Source organism: Miscanthus floridulus, chromosome 6, assembly GCF_019320115.1.
Source record: "Miscanthus floridulus cultivar M001 chromosome 6, ASM1932011v1, whole genome shotgun sequence".
Lineage (NCBI taxonomy): Eukaryota > Viridiplantae > Streptophyta > Magnoliopsida > Poales > Poaceae > Miscanthus > Miscanthus floridulus.
In genome coordinates, this window is record NC_089585.1 from 49,977,581 (window position 1) to 49,995,590 (window position 18,010).

At 51.4% G+C, this 18,010-nt stretch overlaps 1 long non-coding RNA gene and 1 pseudogene across 2 annotated transcripts; both read left to right on the plus strand.

Moving 5' to 3' along the window:
* Nucleotides 1-10,788: 10,788 nt before the first annotated feature.
* Nucleotides 10,789-12,943, plus strand: LOC136458247 (uncharacterized; annotated as a pseudogene).
* Nucleotides 12,944-14,088: 1,145 nt separating this feature from the next.
* LOC136458248 (uncharacterized) lies at nucleotides 14,089-16,542 on the plus strand. 2 transcript variants are annotated; one of them, XR_010759934.1, is made up of 4 exons: nucleotides 14,089-14,506; nucleotides 15,289-15,345; nucleotides 15,516-15,774; nucleotides 16,015-16,542. It is a non-coding gene; the product is annotated as an uncharacterized lncRNA (long non-coding RNA). The 2 variants fall into 2 exon arrangements; XR_010759935.1 differs by having other exon boundaries at nucleotides 16,194-16,542.
* The last annotated feature ends 1,468 nt before the right edge of the window (nucleotides 16,543-18,010 follow it).

Consider the following 18,010-nt stretch of genomic DNA (forward strand, 5'->3'; position numbering starts at 1 on the left):
GAACTATTCATGAGTACATCCGACGCTTCTCCCAGTAGTGCAACGAGCTGCCCGACATCACTGATGCCGATGTTATAGGAGCCTTCCTATTCAGGACCACCTTCGAGTCCCTAGTTCACAAGCTGGGACACAAGGGCCCATGAATCACCAAGGAGCTCCTTAACATCGCCACTAGCCATGCCTAGGGTGAGGAGGCGGTCGGAGCGATTTTTGACCACCCTAAGGGCAAGATGAAAAGGGATGAGGACGCCAGTGAAGGCGCCTCCAACTGCCCCAACAAGAAGAAGAACAAGTAGTGGCGCGAGGGCTCACTCATAGCCACTACCGACCATAAGGGGGGTCAAAAACCCGCCGAGGATACCCTAGGCCACTTTGAGAAGCTGCTTGAAGGGCCATGCTTAAACCCTACCTTCCCCATCAAGCACCTATACAAAGACTGCACCCTTATGAAGTGGTTCTTGTCCGGTGGGTCCAACAAGGGGGAGCATAGGAAGGAGCCCAAGCCAGCGGTAGACGATGCCAAGGGGAAGGATGGTGGCTTTCCAACGCTGGATGGCTGCCTTATGATCTTTAGAGGATCGGTGGTCTATGACTCCAAGCGCCGCTAGAAGCTTGCACGCCCTAGGTCTATTCAGCCGAGCCAGCCACGCCTTCCTTCCTCTGATGGTCAGAGTCTGCCATCACCTTTGATCGGACTGACCACCTAGAAAGTGTCTCGTAGCCTAGAAGATACCCGCTCATGGTCGACCCGATCATCATCACGAAGCGGCTCACCAAGGTGTTGAATGATAGAGGCAGTGGCCTCAACATCATGTATGCTGAGACGCTCAATGCCATGGGCATCGACCGGTCACACATCCAACCTGATCAGGACGCCTTTCCATGGCATCGTGCCTGGAAAGTAGGCCGTGCTGCTCGGGTAGATCAATCTGTCTGTCACCTTTGGAAATCCAACCAATTACAGGATGGAGACCCTTACCTTTGAGGTGGTCGGGTTCCACGACACCTACCACGTTATCCTAGGACGTCCATGCTATGCGAAGTTCATGTCCATCCCCAACTACACCTATCTGAAGTTGAAGATGCTAGGGTCCGCGTGGGGTCATCACCGTCGGCACCTCCTAGGTAGAGTGCTGTGAACATGCCACTGGTGATTGTCGCCTCCAAATAGCTCGCGGCCATCAGGGAGGAGATCATCAAAGATGCGCCCGACCCCAAGCGGTCGGCTAGGTCTTTTGAGCCCATGGCAGGCACCTAAGGAGGTCCTCATAGAGCCCAACAGCTCTGAGGGCAAAGTGGTGAGCATCGGCACCACACTTTCCTCTAAATAGGAAAGCGCACTCGTCGACTTCCTTCATGTCAATAGAGACATATTTGCAGTGGAGACCCTCGAACATGCTAGGCATTCCAAGAGAAGTCACTGAGCACGCCTTGAAAATCAGGCCAGGCTCCAAGCCGGTGAAGCAGAGTCTACGTCGCTTCAACGAGTAGAAACGCAGGGCCATCGGCGAGGAGATTGTAAAGATTTTGGTGGCCATATTCATCAAGGAGGTGTATCACCCTAAGTGGTTAGGCAATCCCATTCTTGTAAGAAAAAAGAGTGGAAAATGGAGAATGTGTGTTTGCTACATAGGTCTCAATAAAAGCGTGTCCAAAGGATCCATTTCCTTTGCCATGCATAGACCAAGTAGTCAACTTGACCTCAGGGTGCGAAACCCTTTGCTTCCTTGATGCGTACTCTGGGTACCATCAAATCAGCGATGAAAGAGTTTGATCAGCTCACGACGTCTTTCATCACCCCATTCAGATCGTTCTGCTTTGTCACAATGCTTTTCGGTCTAAAAACACAAGGCTACGTATCAGCGTTGTATGCTCAAGTGTTTTTGGAACCTCATCGGACAAATCATTGAGGCCTACGTAGACGACATCGTGGTCAAGTCCAAATGGGCTGATCGGGTCATAGCTGACCTAGAGCAGACCTTCTCATAACTCTGAGCAAACGGCATCAAACTCAACCCCGAGAAATATGTTTTCAGGGTCCCGAGGGGTATGCTGCTGGGTTTTGTTGTCTCCAAGTGCAGCATCAAAGCCAACCTAGGAGAAGATCTCTACCATCATGAGGATGGGCCCGATTCAGAATATAAATGGGATACAGTGAGTTATAGGGTGCCTTCGCCGTGCCTAGCCATTTTATCTCGCACCTCGGCGAATGAGGTCTCCCCCTCTATCGGCTTCTGAAGAAAGCCGACCGTTTCGAGTGGATGCCTGACTGCTCAGGATGCGCTTAACAAGGTCAAGCAGCTCCTGACAAAGGCCTCAATCTTGGTTCCCCTCACCAACAGGGAACCGCTCCTACCCTACATTGTGGCCACCACGCAAGTGGTCAGCAGTCGTCCTGGTGGTAGAGCGGGAAAGAAGAGGGACGCGCCCTGAAAGTACAGTGTCCCATGTACTTCATTAGCGAGGTCTTGTCTGATTTCAAGACTCGCTACCCCCAAATCCAGAAACTCCTGTACACCAGTCCTGATCACCAAGACAAAGTTGCGCCACTACTTCGAGTCACACCTAGTGATGGTCGTGACGTCCTTCCCTCTTAGCGAGGTCATCCAAAACTAGGATGCCACAAGAATAATCACGAAGTGGGCACTCAAGATGATGGGTCATGGCATTTCGTATGCCCCTCAGACTGCCGTCAAGTCCCAAGTGCTGGCAGATTTTGTTGCAGAATGGACCTGAGATCCAAATGCCGCCAGCAGCCGTCGACCAAGAGTACTAGACGATGTACTTCGATGGATCGCTGATGAAGAAAGATGCCAGTGTGGGGCTGGTCTTTGTTTCTCCCCTAGGGGTACACATGAGGTACATGGTTTGCATCCATTTCCCTGCATTCAACAATGTGGCTAAATATGAGGCACTCATCAATGGCCTATGCATCACCGTCGAGTTGGGCATCCGATGACTTGACATCCGGGGTGACTCCTAGCTGGTTATTGACCAAGTCATGAAGGAGTCAAGCTGCCACAACACCAAAATGGTTGTGTATTGCCGAGAAGTCTGCCAGCTGGAGGACAAGTTTGATGGTCTCGAGGTCAATCACATCCTGAGGTGGCTCAACAAAGTAGTCGATGTGCTGGCAAAGATGGCGTCCGCGCAAGAACCGGTGCCAACAAACATCAGTCGCCAGCGATCTATACAAGCCCTCAGTCCACTACAAGGAGCTAGGAATAGACCACTGATGGGCTACCTGCCCTAGGCTTAGGGGCAAACCGACCGTCAGCTCCTTCTAACCTCGAAGTCATGGAGCTTGACGAAGATCCAGTGGTAGAGCCCGACCCTCTAGCCAACTAGAGAACGCCTTACCTCGACTACCTCCTCCATGAGGCTCTACCAACAGACAAAATGGAGGCTCGGCGGCTCACGCGTCACGCCAAGTCATTCGTCATTATCGAGGGAGAGCTCTATATGCGAAGCTACACAGGGATCCTGTAGCGCTACATCCCCATCAAACTAGGGATGCAATTGCTGAGAGATATCCACGGTAGGGTCTGTGGGCACCATGCTGCACCTAGTACCCTGGTCGGAAGTGCATTTTGACAGTACTTCTACTGGCCGACTACAGTAGCCAATGCTAAATGGATTGTGTCTGCGAAGGGTGTCAATACTACGCTCGGCAGACCCACCTGCCGCCCCAAGCACTCCAAACAATCCCCATCACGTGGCCGTTCGTGGTCTGGGGGCTCGATATGGTCGGACCTCTCAAGAGAGCACCCAGGGGCTATACACACTTGCTTGTCACCGTAGATAAGTTTACAAAGTAGATAGAGGCTCGACCGATCTCTATGATCAAGTCCGAGCAAGCCGTGCTATTCTTCCTTGGCATCGTCCATCGCTTTGGAGTCTCGAACTCCATTATCATGGACAACGGCACACAGTTCACCGAGAAAAAGTTCCTTTGATTCTGCGATGAATATCACATCTGCATCAATTAGGCCACTATGGTGCACCCCTGCATGAATGGGCAGGTCGAGTGCACAAACAGCATGGTCCTACAAGGCCTCAAGCCTAGGATCTTCAATTGGTTGAACAAGTTTGGTGGGCGATGGGTCGTAGAGCTCCCCGCGATGCTTTGGAGCTTGAGGACAACCCCCAACGGGGCCACCGGCTACACACCCGTCTTCATGGTCTATGGTTCTGAGGCTATCCTCCTGACCGACCTTGACTATAGAGCGCCGAGGGTTAGGGCATACGACGAGCAGGGAGCCGAGGCATCCCTCGAGGATGCCATAGACCTAGCTCGATGAAGCACGCAATGTTGCCCTTCCTTCGCTTGGCCAAGTACCAGCAAGCGTTGTGCTGGTGCCATAGCCATCGAGTGTGGGGTCGGGCCATCAACATCGGGGACCTAGTGCTCCACCTCATCCAGAGCAACAAGAACCATCACAAGCTCTCTCCATCATGGGAGGGACCATACGTCGTCGTGGAGGTGCTCCGATCAGGCACCTACAAGCTCAAGACCGTCGACGGCTGGGTCTTTGTCAATGTCTAGAACATCGAGCAACTACGTCGCTTTTACCCCTAATATATGCGCGTACTTTTGAAAATTAAGAATGACGTTTCTAAAACAAAAAACACTTTCTCTTATCGATTTTGCTATCATTTCCTCGATCTTTAGTGACACCCTGACCCCAACAATGGTAAGGTGTTGGGCCCCACTCAGGGGCTGATAAGAGTATATCTGCCGACCCTCTCCTACGTTAAGATCTAGAAGCAAGGGTTGTGAAAATAAACGCTGAGTAAAACTGGTCGGACTGCAAGAAACCTACACCCCAACGACTACGGTGTTTTTGCTCACCAGTGTGATCAGAGTTTTTTTGCCCGCACCTCGAGCTTTATAGCCTTAACAATAGAAAGGATCAAAACATATTAACCTTTTTTATACGACAAAGGTAGAAGAACCAAAAGTCTATTCGGCCATAATAAAAGTTAAGAACTTGTCCACTTATTACAAGTTCATCGCCTAGCCTATCTAACTAACTAATTCTTTGGGGTGATGATCTCATCCTCTATCTTAGGCAAATAAGTCCTGCGCTAGAGGGGCCACTTCCTTCTTGATGTCCTCTAGCTTAGTGTCGGAGTAGACGAACATGAAGCCCTGGCTCATCGTCGCCAGATTCGATGTTCTAGTAATGAGAATAGACGATCGCAAATGATCGGTGAACGTCGAAGCGAAGCGCATCCCTCGCGATCTCACACGCTCGATCTGTAATCTAGATGGCATGAACTGTGTACAAGCTCGTCTCCTGCTCTGAAGCCAGTTCGAGGTCGTTGAAGACCAGCTAGATGGTGACACGCTAGGGAATTATGCTCGTCGCTCTCCTTCAGGAGGGAGGCCTTCACCTCGTCGAGCTCCTTCTCTAGGCCGTGGCTCTTCATCACCTCTGTGCCAAGCTTGTCGCTGAGACTTGTCCAAGCTACATACCGACCGTGTCAAAAGGCATACCACGGATTCTAGGGAAGAAAGACAACAAGGGAAACTGGAGGCTTACTGTCCATGTCTGCCCAAAGCCTACGCACCTCATCGCGCCATTGAGTCACCTTAGCCTCTAGGCGCCAGACCTCTTCCTAGCGCTGCTCACACTGTTGGGTCACCTCGGCCTCCAGGCGCCGGACCTCTTCCTAGAGCTGACCTACCTCCATTGCGAGCCTGGCGGACACACCTTCGACCACAACCTTCAGGTCCCTCTCCCCTCAAGCTCACCCTCAAGGAGGTCGATCCGTTGCTAGGTGTCAGCGTGGTCCTAATGAGCCAAGTCATGCTCCGTGCAGAGCCCCTCTACGGCACGAAGCAAATTGTCCCGCTCCTTCCATAGCCTGCTCGGCCTCTATGGCGTCTGTGTGCGCCCTCTCAATTAGGACCATGAGCTTATCCCCAACCTCATGGGCAACATCGTGAGCATCCTTCTCCCTGACTTGGAGGTCGGCCAGCTCTTGGGCGGCGGGGGCAAGCTCAGCCACCTCCTGACTGGGTGGCAGTGAGCTATGCGGCCAGCCCCTCACTCTGTCAGTGCCTCCTCGACAAGGAATTGGGATGTCTCCTAGCTGCGGACCATAAGGGACTACGGAGAGGACATGACTTAGAAGCACGGAAAGGGAAAATGAGGGTCGGGAACACGGTCATATCATATCTGGCCAACTGGGGCAATAATGTCGCTCAGTGAGCTCAGCACGGTGGTTAGGGTGCGAACTGTAGGTCCCAACCTTCGTGTGGACACTCCCCCATTCCCTCTCCTCCACTGTATCATCAAGGGCAACCACCCAAACTAGAAACCAGGATCGCTCCACGTCGATCCCAAGCAGCGCCAACCCCTCTTGTGGCAGCAACTCCACTGGAGCGGACCCTCCAACTGGTAGAGGGGGTGGGTGACATGGGTGTAGAGGCATGCCCCATCGCCACATCTGCTAAGGATGCCTCGGGTACATCCTCCTCCATCCACCCCTCCAGGGAGGCGGCCACCCGCACTGAATGATGGCTCCGGCTGCGCCGCTTCCGCCTAGCGACGTCGTAGTCACACCCGGCTGCGCCACGCCCGCCACGGGCACCCTGAACGTGCCCTCCTCCATCTACTCTCCCTTGGACGTAGCCATCGGCTGTGCCTCCCCGGTCGACGCCATGGCTGCCCTAGCGCCACTCCTACTCACCTCCGGCGCAACGCCAGCCGACTCCTGGCGCATCTACTAGAAGAGGGTCTTCTTCGGCGCAAGCATCAGGAGAGTCCAACGTCCTTCGACGCTGCAAAGCACATGACAGTCAGTTTACGACAAAAATTCAGTTAGAACAAAAGGAAAACAAAACTCCCGCTCACCCCAACGCCATCGGACGATGGCTGTTTTGGGGCCAGCTCGCCTGACCCCGGCAGCTCCTCGTTGGCATGTTGCCGCTTTGAGCCCTCCCTCTGCTCGGAGGGTCCGGATGGAGTGGGGCGGCCGATTCTTGCTGACTCCGGGGGCACCGTGAGAGGCCCGAACGGGGTGGGGCAGCTTGACTCCACCGGCTCCGGGGGCGCGTACTCCCCCTCCTGCCCTAGGGCATGCCATGGGAATGGCCCTGCCTGCGGTAGAGATGGATCCTTGTCCTCGCCACCCAGCTCGTCCCATTGGACGGGCGACCCGAAGCCGTCCTCGCCACCCAGCTCATCCCATTGAATGGGCGACCCAGAACCATCGCCTTCTTCTTCTTTATCATCCTCTTCCTCCTCTAAACCCTACCGCCGCTTTCCTCGGTTTAGCCTCTCATGCTACTTTGCCCGCTGCCTCGCCATCTTGTCATCCTTATCCTTCTTCCTCTGCTCATCTACGACATGGTTCGCTGCCCTCACAGCCGTGTGCTCCGGCAATGGCGCGATGGAGGCCCAAAAGCCCATGTCCACCGGCAGCTCGATTAAGCTCAGCTTTGGCCGCATCGTAGGATGTCCCTGGGATTGGGAACACGACACTAGACTCGTCCGTCGCCTCCTTGATGCGCTGCGTGACCTCGCTATCACGGAGCAGTCCCTAGGCTGAGCGCCGTTCCATTGAGCTGCGCGCCGGCAGTCATCCCATACAGTGGGAGGGCGCTTGCATGGTATGCCCTGATGATACCATCCCCACAAAGGCCATAGCTCCTTAGGGATGCGATGGCCTCAAGGAGGTCACACATCCCCTTCTTTTCCTTGATGGGTGGCCCCATGGCCACATCGACGGTGCCTCTTTGATCAGGCACCCGGTGAAGACCGGCAAGGAGGCGGCGGGGTTGTTCTTCAAGTAGAACCACTACGTGTGCCACCCCTTGTTGGATCTGGATAGCTAGCAAGGCATGTACTCGGCCACCCGCTGCCCCCGGAGGTGGATGCTTGTGCATCCCATCGGCATCGGGATCTCCCTGCCTCTGTCCTTCTTAAGTAGGGAGACGGAGAAGAAGTACCTCCATAGTTTGAAGTGGGGTTCGATCCCTAGGTATCCCTCACACAGCGCGATGAAGGTCGCGATGTGCTAGATCCCGTTGAGGTTCAGATGCTGTAGCTCAATCTAGTAGTGGTGTGGCAGTCACCAGAAGAACGGATGGGGAGGAATCATGAGTCCTGCGCTCATGGAAGGACGCGAAGGACATGATGTAGCCATCGGGCAGCACCGGTGCATCCTCGTGACCAGGCACGAGCCACTCCTGCCAGGTCGGTCCTCACGCGGAGAAGACCACTGCTTGATGAGGCCCTCCATGCGTGCGTGGGTGACGTCGGAGTGGTACCATGACTCCATGGAAAGCGAAAGACAGAGGAGCAAGGACCTTTAGGCGATGGCGGAGAAGCGAAGGACTACGGATCTAGGGCGCTGGCAGCAGATCCAAACGACGACAGCGGAAAGGCGGAGAAGGTAAGGTTGTGGTTTAGTGTGCCGAAACATCGAGGGGGAGGCTGCTATTTATAAGGTAGGGTGAAGCGAGAGGTGAACCGTCTGCCTAGATCTACGCGCCCACCGCGCCGCATCACATCGCCTCTCTGAGAAACGTGTGCACGCCACCTCTGGTCGCTCCCTCGAAGGATGCACCGGATGACGGTTTGTCCCATTCGATGGGCCGAGAACCGCCACTGGTAAGAAGGGATACGGAGCTAAAAATGCTCCCACGACCCATTCAAGCTTGGGAGTTCGAAGGTTGGCCCACCGGCGGGTTCACAACCGCTCTGGGGCACCTTTAGAGTGAGGGGTGGAAAGGGATGGGCCCGCTAGTGGCCAGTACCCTGGGTGCACGAGCGCCACGAGCATCCCGGCCCATGTTCGAGTCTTGGTCGGTTCACAGTCTATGGTTTTTCTTCGAAGAAAGGCAGCGAGCCCTTGGGACTGGTCGAACGGACCATGAACTATATGGATTGGCCACCAAGAATCTGGAGTCGGTACCATGCTAACCCATGCCGGACCCCCACAAACGGGAAGCCAGGGCCCCACTCGGACTAGCCCATTAACAGCTCACCGAGCACCATGATACGTCCATTGAGGAAAACATGGCACGACTCAGCCCCTCCATTTTATCGAAAAAATACTTGAGGGAGGAAGATCACAAGACGAGCTGACCCCTTGACCAGACCCCTGCTACGCGCGGGGGCTTGAGGGAAGTTGGACTTGCAAGGAGACCGAATACACGGTCGCATGATGATGGCGTATTGATCGGATCCTAGGGAGGGATCAGAATCAAGAGAAATCTTTTTTGCCCCCTGAATCCCATAGCTACATGTTCCCAAGGAGTCCGATCGCTACAGAAGGGAATCGCAACCCACCAAGATGTCCCGCGGGCAGCAGAAGATCGAAGCCCTCGAAGTCCCTCCATCTGAAAAAGCCTACGAAGGAGTATCCTACTCATCCGCCAGCTTGGGGGCTACTGTCGGGTATCGGTATTAGGTATACCCGAAGAAGGAATCTGAGGACCGCGGATGACAACTCGCCTAGATAATCAAGGACGTATTTCAATCTCAACCGACCATGAGGGTACGGGAGCCATCTCGCTCGACCCTGAAGGCACGGGCCCCGTGTCGCCCGACCCCGAGGGCACGGGCCCCGTGTCGCCCAACCCCGAGGGTACGGGAGCCATCTCACCCGACCCTAAGGGCACGGGCCCCGTGTCGCCCGACCCCGAGGGCACGTGCTCCGTCTTGCCCGACCCCTTGGGCATGTGCCCCATGGTGCCCGACCCTAAGGGTACGAGAGCCGTCTCGCCCGACCCTGAGGGCACGCGCTCCGTCTCACCCGGCCTCTGGAGCGCGGGCTCTTGTCTCGTCCGACGAGGACCCATACCGCCTCCAACCACTACGGGTCAGAAGGTACAACCCTGGGGTCAAACTTCTGACATCGGGCTGGGAAGTAGGCACGTCTCGACGTGACCCATGGCCACGTCAGGCCACGCCCTGGGGTTCACATCGCCAACAGTGACATCTGCGTGGTCGCTATGCTGCCTACTCCCCATACGGCCGCTGACGGGCACGTCGGTTCACCATGCCGTTCGTCGGGATGGGATGGGATGCCACGACCTGCTGATGACGTCAAGGCATGGCACCAGTGGTGAACAAGAGGCCGACGCAGAGCTGTCCTCGTCACCATCTATGGGCTTGTTTGCTTGAACTTGTCAGCCGGCTTTTCAGCCTAGAATCTATATTATTTTTCTCTCATAACAAAACAGCTTCCAGCCGACTTATCAGCCGACTTTAATACCTAGCCGAACAGGCCCTATAGCGTCGGCAGGACCCGGTGAAGAAGAAGAAGGACGCGGCGGCCCTGGAGGCCTTCTTCTCCCTCGCTTTTCTTCTTTTCTCTCTCTGTAACCTGTGCCTTCTCCTTTACCTATAAAATTGGAAGCAGGAGCACACGGCTGGGGAGAGAGAGCTAATGAGCACATGGTTGAACAAGCTCCGCAAGATTTAACTCCATTCGATCTTTTCACCAGAGACTTGAGAACTTCTCCCTCTCTCGCTCATTTGTAACCCCTCTAAACCATTACCGGTAAGACGAGCAGCAGCAGACTGGACGTAGAAATATTCCACCTGAACCCATATAAATCCTTGTATTCTCTGAGCACACCATGTAGGCCAGACGCGTAGATACAAATTTAGTAGGGGATGATATAAAACACCGACGTGCAGTCTATACGGTTCCCATTTGCTTCCACGACCATGGACGTTGACTTCACTAAATACAAGTGTTTGCTGCTGCTTTCCCTGTGTGCTGCTGCTTCCGCGTTATTTGCTTACGCGTTCGGTTGTCGACCAGTTGACTACCTATGCTGAAGCGGCGAAGCTGCACAGAAGTTTCTGCCAAGCTATACATTCCAGGTCTGCAGCTTCTCCATTCTCTATCTGCTAATAAATCCTTCAGGCTGCGTGTGGTCAGTTCCGGAGGGATCAGGATCAGGACCTTACCAAGTTAGTTGTGATGGCTGCCAGAGATCCGATGGTATGCACCCTTCAGCCCTGCATTTTGATTGTAGTTCATAAAATCTTTGCTTGATGTTTCATTCCAACCTCAGTTTACTCTGCAATCTTCGAACGATTTGAAGACCAATAATCCAACTTGACACACACGATCATGGTAATTTTCTAAAGCTGCTAGATTCATTCCTATATATGTCATATTTTTCATACTGTAGGATGCATGGATGAACCGTTACCGGGCTTTCGCGGAAGGAGTGGTGATTATGGTCTGCCCGGTGCTTCTTGCGATTGCGCTGAAGAAGGTTGATCTCAAGAGCGAGGAACATGGGCGTGCCGTCCCAATTACCATGCTCGTGGTAGCGACGGTTACCTTACTTGCCAGTATTTGCCCCTTCCTTGTCTGCTGTTTCTCCAAGCGATTCTTCAGTGGGAGCTCATCAAGTTCCCCACATACTGCTACCATGTTGATGGCACCCTTATCCAGCACATGTTTAGTGGCACTTGCCTGTTGGATCATATACCTCATCTTACACAGCTGGGCATTCCCTGTGATCGGTGCCCTCGTTGGACTCTGCTCCGTGATCCGTACCGTCACGCACTTCACAACCGCTGTGCGAGAAAGAAATGCTGCAACTAGCAATGGGATGTGAGGAGTACGACTGCAATAGATTGGAGAGCTCACTTGACTTCTTGGCTGGTATAACTGCACTGCTGTTTCTGGGACTGGAAGGCCTGGCTCTGGAGGGTCAGATTAACAGCACTAAAGCAATAATACACGATCGTCTTACCAAACCAATCGGCACAAGCTTCATTGTTTGTGTTGTTGGTGTGGGCTTAATGCTCCTTGAGACGATGCCTCCTCGCAAACTCATAAGAAACCTGACAGAGACCATTGATATCTTCACAGGTTTTGCGGTCTCCTTGGTTTTGTTCTTCATTATGTATGCACTAATGGAACTAAGAGCGTTGCTTCTCCTAGTAGCTCCCTTCCTCATTCTCATGATATATGTGTTCTATGCCTCTATCAGCAAGGATGATGGAAAGGGCAACAACAATCACAGGGGTGCCGCTAACGGTGATGAAGAATCAGCTGTTAGCAGTAGTGCGGGTAGTGATAAACCAGCGTCGCTTGAGCTAACAAAGGTAGCATTTACTGGATTCCTGGCGGTGTCGATACCAAGCATCAGCAATGGTTCAGTCAACATATCTACCGAATGTTTCTTGCACCTTGCAGCAGCAGCTATTGTCTCAGGCCTCGTGTGGAGGCTCCTAACGCATTACAAGTCACAGACCACCATCGCAGCTATTGCAGATATTGCTTCCTTCTGCACCCATCTCTGTGTTGCAGTTGCTGTAATTCCATTTACAATAATGGCCGGGAAGGCTCTCTCATGATTTTGTAGTATGATGAAGCAACTGATAATTTTGAATGATCACCTGTGACTTCAGTGCTGGCTGATCTTAAGGTGTTTCACTTTGATATACTTCTATGTGATAGTTGCAGCTCCATTTGTTATATATTTGGGGGCTCATTTGTTCTTGAAAGAAAGAAACAAACAAACAAAGAGAGTGCCAAGGCTAGGGAGGTTGAGAGAGAGCTCTGATCCAACAAATCTACCACTAAAGAGAGAGATTTGTGGGGGATTTGGGGCCTCCTCTCATTTGTTTGGTTCCCACCTCGTGTATTGCTTCATCTCATAGTGAATTTTTCTTGTTGTTTTCCGTGATTTTTCCCCACAAGAGGTTTTCATGTAAATCTTATTGTCCTCTCTTGATTAAGTATTTCTCTTGCCATATGTATTGATTAAGTCATCATCTTACTTGATATTATTTCATATGTAAATTGGTTGCTTGTACGGATGAGTTGGCATGCAAGGCATATGTGTTTTGTTCCGTATATTGAGTATGAGATGTTGGTACTGATGTATTAGTGAGCAAATTGATGCAAGTATATTGTTGCTCGAAGTTGGGACAGCTTGTGGTTAGATTGATTCAAGTCCAGGTGCTGGTTTAATTCATGCACATAAGGTGTTCCATGCACTACTGAAAACTCTTTTCTATGCGTTTTTTTTGTACACATAGAAAAATGCTGTGTACCGAAAAAACGCACAGAAAAATACAAAAACCCACAGGGTAATTGTATAATTTTTCTGTGCGTGACAATACACACAGAAAAATTACCATTATTGTGTCAGTTTATTCGTAACTCACAGAAAAAACTTATACACGCACAGAAATTTACAATTATTCAGTCAGTTTTTATTTTACACACAGATTAAAATTACGTACGCAATGAAAAAAAAGTCACGCGCATGGATTTCGCTTTGGCGTCGTGTTTTGGGCAATGGAGCCTGCTTTTTAAAGATGGCAACGGGCCCCGATATCCGATACCCGACGGGTATTTGATTCATTAGGGGACGGGGATGGGATCATATCTTTACCCGTGGGCATCTAAATGGGCAATAATCCATCCCCGACGGGTATAGCAGGTACGGGAACGTTCCCTGTTTACCCATCCCCGTTACCTATTGGAGAACCCGACTATTTGAGCTGTCATGCGAGTATTAGGCCCAAAGACGCTCAACATAGGTATTTTGGCTCAAATCTGAACAATCATATATATAGTTTGTGTGTTCTAGGAACCCTAGTTCAATTTTTCCTCGTCATCTCCGCCGGCAGCACACGCACGTCTGCATCACGAGCGCTCGTGCCCCTCGCTTCCTCAGTTCGGTCTCTCTGCCACCTTTGCTCGTCCTCCTCGTAACCTCACTCATTCTCCTCGGTATCTCCGAGATTCCGACACTTATACCCGGGTGAAGAAGAAACGTCTCCGATTGCAAAGCTGCGACCCCAAGTGTCCTTGTTTATCGGGTATGCAGTACCCGTCGGGTATCTATTACCCGACCGATGCCCAACGGATATGGGGATGGGCAAGAATCTATACCCGAGACAGTTAACGGAGAAGGGGACAGAATGAATTCTCCGTAGCGGAAAAGAGAACGTTCCGGCGATACCCGATGGGTAAATGCCCGTTGCCATCCTTACTGCTTTTGGTATTGGCGCGGTGTGGAATAAAAAAACAGTGAAAAAACCGCAAAACCACCTAAACTTATCCTCCAGACGCGGCCGCCCTTCCCAATCCTCACGCACAAAACCGCGTCTCCGGCTCCAAAACTCCGCGCGCCCCTCCCATGAGCCGCCGTCCCCAGCCCCCAAGGTCCGCCGCCCCCAAGTGTTCTGCCCCGAGATCGGCCTCCCTTAGGTTCGACGTCGGCCGCCGACCCCAGGTGTGCTACCCCAGATCTGCATGGGAGTGCCGCGGCCCCCCAGTTTCGGCGCCGGCCGCCGTGCTCAGGATCGACGGCGGCCACCGCCCCCATACCGCAAGTGGCCGCGGCCCCTCCCGTGAGCTGGCCTAGGCCGGCCGCTAGCCGCCGGCCCTCCAGGGCGCGGCCCCAAGGCCCTACCCCTACGCCTCCATCTTGGCCGCCTCTGACCCCGGCCCGCCCTGGCACCCAGGCGTCCGGATCTGTAGCGATGAGCATCCACAACACCAGGTATGCCTGTCCCTTCTCTTCCCTTCCTTTGTGTAAAACTTAGCACTGGAACCCTAATTTAAGCTGTTTGGCTATCTGTAGATCTAAACCCAAGTGTATGCTTGTATGAGTTGGTCTTCCTGTAGGATGTGGATTGATCTGATATTCACCAAAGCACATGTTTCTGTTTTGTGCTTAGATCTTCTACTAATTTCGTTCACTAAGTATACTAAGGATTGATCTGATATTCCTTTTTAGGAGAAATGAAGTTTTTTTTTTAATTTACTTTGATCCAACTGATCGTTTTAAGTGGATGCTATTTATTTACTGGATGAAATTAAAGAATTCATATGCTAGACTAGATCACCTGGAAGTGTAAGGTTAAGGTGATGTACTTTAATCCTCTACTCAAGTGTATAACATGATGTATTATTTCCTGATTTAGCTTACTAGTAAAGTAATATATTATGAAAGTTGCTTTACTCAATCGGTGCAGCTACTATGCCTATCAGTGCTTAATAGATGTCCTGCGATAGTACTCATAATGATTTAGTGGTGCTTCACTGAATGATTTAGTGGTGCTTCGCTGGTTATGAGGGACTTTCATTATCTTGTCTGATAGACAATCAAAATGCTTCTTTAATCTATCACTGCTTATTTGTTTGGAAATTTAAGGTTACATGTGAATCTGTTGTCTTTTCTGACATTAGAATTAGGAAGTAACTACCAGTTCATACATTAGAGGAAAATATTGAAGGACCCTCTCTTCTCTATACTGAATTTTGCCAATCCATTCCATATAGGATCTGCATTTATGTCCATACAGGATCTGCATTTGTGTGGCATGTGCTGGCAACCAGGTCAGTGAGGAATATATGATATACACAGTTCAGTGATTTTTGTTCTAGACCAAATAAACCTGCACAATGGTTATAATAACAAGAATTGTCTCTTGTTTGTTCTTTTAACATGTTTTTGCTTATCGCAAATCTAGCATTAGGCTGATGCTATGTACATTTTAAATTGACAGATACTTAGTTGAGATATGAGCTGCATGCTTATGTATATCCATAATATATGTTCCTGATAGCATCAAAGAAAATTTACAAGCAGCTGCTCAGATTTCATGTTGTCCCGTTCAAGGTATGCAATCTTCTTTAGTTTTGGTTTTTAATTCCATTTTTGTTATCCCAATTTATTTAATCCTCCATATATATCTTTGTTATCACAATTTAGGTAATGGGTATGATGCAACTTGATGTTCGGCCCATCGGGCATTGCAAGTTCAGGTACTGCTTCCGATCTCTATCTGTATATGCATCACTTCAAGTTAATTGAATTGCCCGAAATAAAATAATAGACACAGGATACTATTGCTGAACAAAAACCTTCATGCATTTTTTTGATCCACCTGATGTGGTAATGGAATCTGAACTTGATCATGCCTGTTAATCTTTAGTTACTAGTGACAGTAAGCAAAGAAGTGGAATAATCATGGCTAACTTAGTTACTGGTGACACGAATTGCAGAACTCGAATCATGGCTACTGCATGGAACTTGTTGAAAGTCACAGTTGTGGCACACCATTTAGAAACTTGACAAACCAAATCACAGTTATTGCAGATTGTATGTATGCAATTTTTTTGTCTCGTAATTGGACTGTCTAGGATCCAATCATGTTGTTTCACATTCTATGTTGCACATACAGAGCCTGTAGACCTACAGCATGGAAACAATCATGGAGGTCGGTGCTATCCTAGAAGCACTTCGTGGCATGGGCGCACATGGCAGCGTGCGGCAGCAGGGAGCACCTCGTCTTTCTGGTCAATTGGCACTGGTCAATCATATGCTAACATGTATTAAAAGAAACCACTTCTAATAATAATAAGTAACTTCTTGTTGATCCACAATACATGTCATCATGTGAATATTTTAAACTACTTGTTGTAATGCACGGACGAACATCTACTGTATGCAATTTATAATGATAAGCTGTGATTTGTTCTATTGAGACTACAGTATAATTGGTTTCAGCTAATGTTGTTTGGAAATAAATAATCCTGTCATCCGATAATATTAATTATGTTTCCTATGTCCCAATAGGGTAAATGAATTTTTCTGTCGTTGTTCTACCAGTAGTCAACAGGGAATTTTTTTTCTGTGCGTTTATTTCTTTTTTCTAGTGGATATCCGCATAAACAAATTATTTTTAATCTGGGCGAATCTAATTTTTCTGTGCGTGTAAGACCGATAGAAAAACTATTTCTGACGGTGAACCAAGTGACGGCGCCTGGCGTGGGCCGGACGAAGGGGGACGTGGCCGAGGGGTTCTCGGGAGTCGTGGTGGTGGCAGAGAGGTAGGCGGCCCTTGGGACCGGCGGGGAGTCGTCCTTGGCGCTGACGTCGGTAGGCAGCGACTCGCCCGCGAGGGGCGAGCCCTTGCTCCGGTGGATAAATCCGCAGGATCCGGCATCGACGCTCTTCACCCTCGACGCCGCCGCCGAGAGCATGGAGCGGGAGAGCCTCGACGTGGGGATCACGTCCGTGCTGGAAGCCCTGGACCATGCCAGGGGTGCCTTGCGCGACGTTGTCGTTTCCCTCCGACTGGGTATTTGCTTGATCCTAGCCTCTCGTCCTTTTCTTTCTCTATATATTTTTTGTATCCTAACCATCGTCTTCCTTCAGTCCCTCATCGCTCGCAGTCGGCGAAAGTCTCGGTTCCTTCATGAACAGAAGGAAACCTAGGGACCGGCTCGTCGAGGAGGCGCGGATACGCGGGAGGTGACCGCTTAGCTTGTTGCTACTCAGTAGAGGGTGGCCGAGCTGACTCCCCTCGCCGAGGAGGCGGACGGTCTTCGATCGCGGGTGGCCGAGGCCCGTCGGCACGCTATCGAGGCCAAGAAGGCATTCGAGGACTTGTCAGTGAGGTCGTGGAGGGACGATGAGGAAGCCGCCAAGGTCAGGAAAGAGCGGGACAAACTGCTCCAGAAGGACATCGAGACCCGCCAGCGGATCCTCGACCTTCTGGCCGAGGTTGAGAAGGAATGGGAGCTGAAGCTAGGGGTCGAGTAGAAGCTCACGGCCCTGGAGAAGAAGGCAAGCCTAGGATGCCGTGGCGGTCGCTCGGCTGTGCAAGGAGCGGGATGAACTTGCTCCAAACCGCGGAGCAGGCTTCGCTCGGAATGCGGCGTGGCTCACGAGGAGCGCGACTAGGCCTTTTGAGAGCGTAACCAGGCCTGCCTAAAGCGAGGCGACGCGCAACAGAAGGTCGGCTCCCTCCAGACTGAGCTCGGAAACGTGATGACCTAGAAGCTGGAGGTCGAGAGCGTTTCTACCGGGCTGGCCATGGACCTCGTCGAGGCGAGGAGGAATCTTTAGGCGGAGAGCGACGAGCTCGGTATCCTAAGCGCCGCCCTCGGAGTGGTCTGTGAGGACCTTGAGGTGGTGCGGTCAGGAGGGGACCAGTTCACTTGTGGCCCGTGTCGTCGAGATCATGGCTCGGGTGCGCCAGCTCGAGAGGAATGC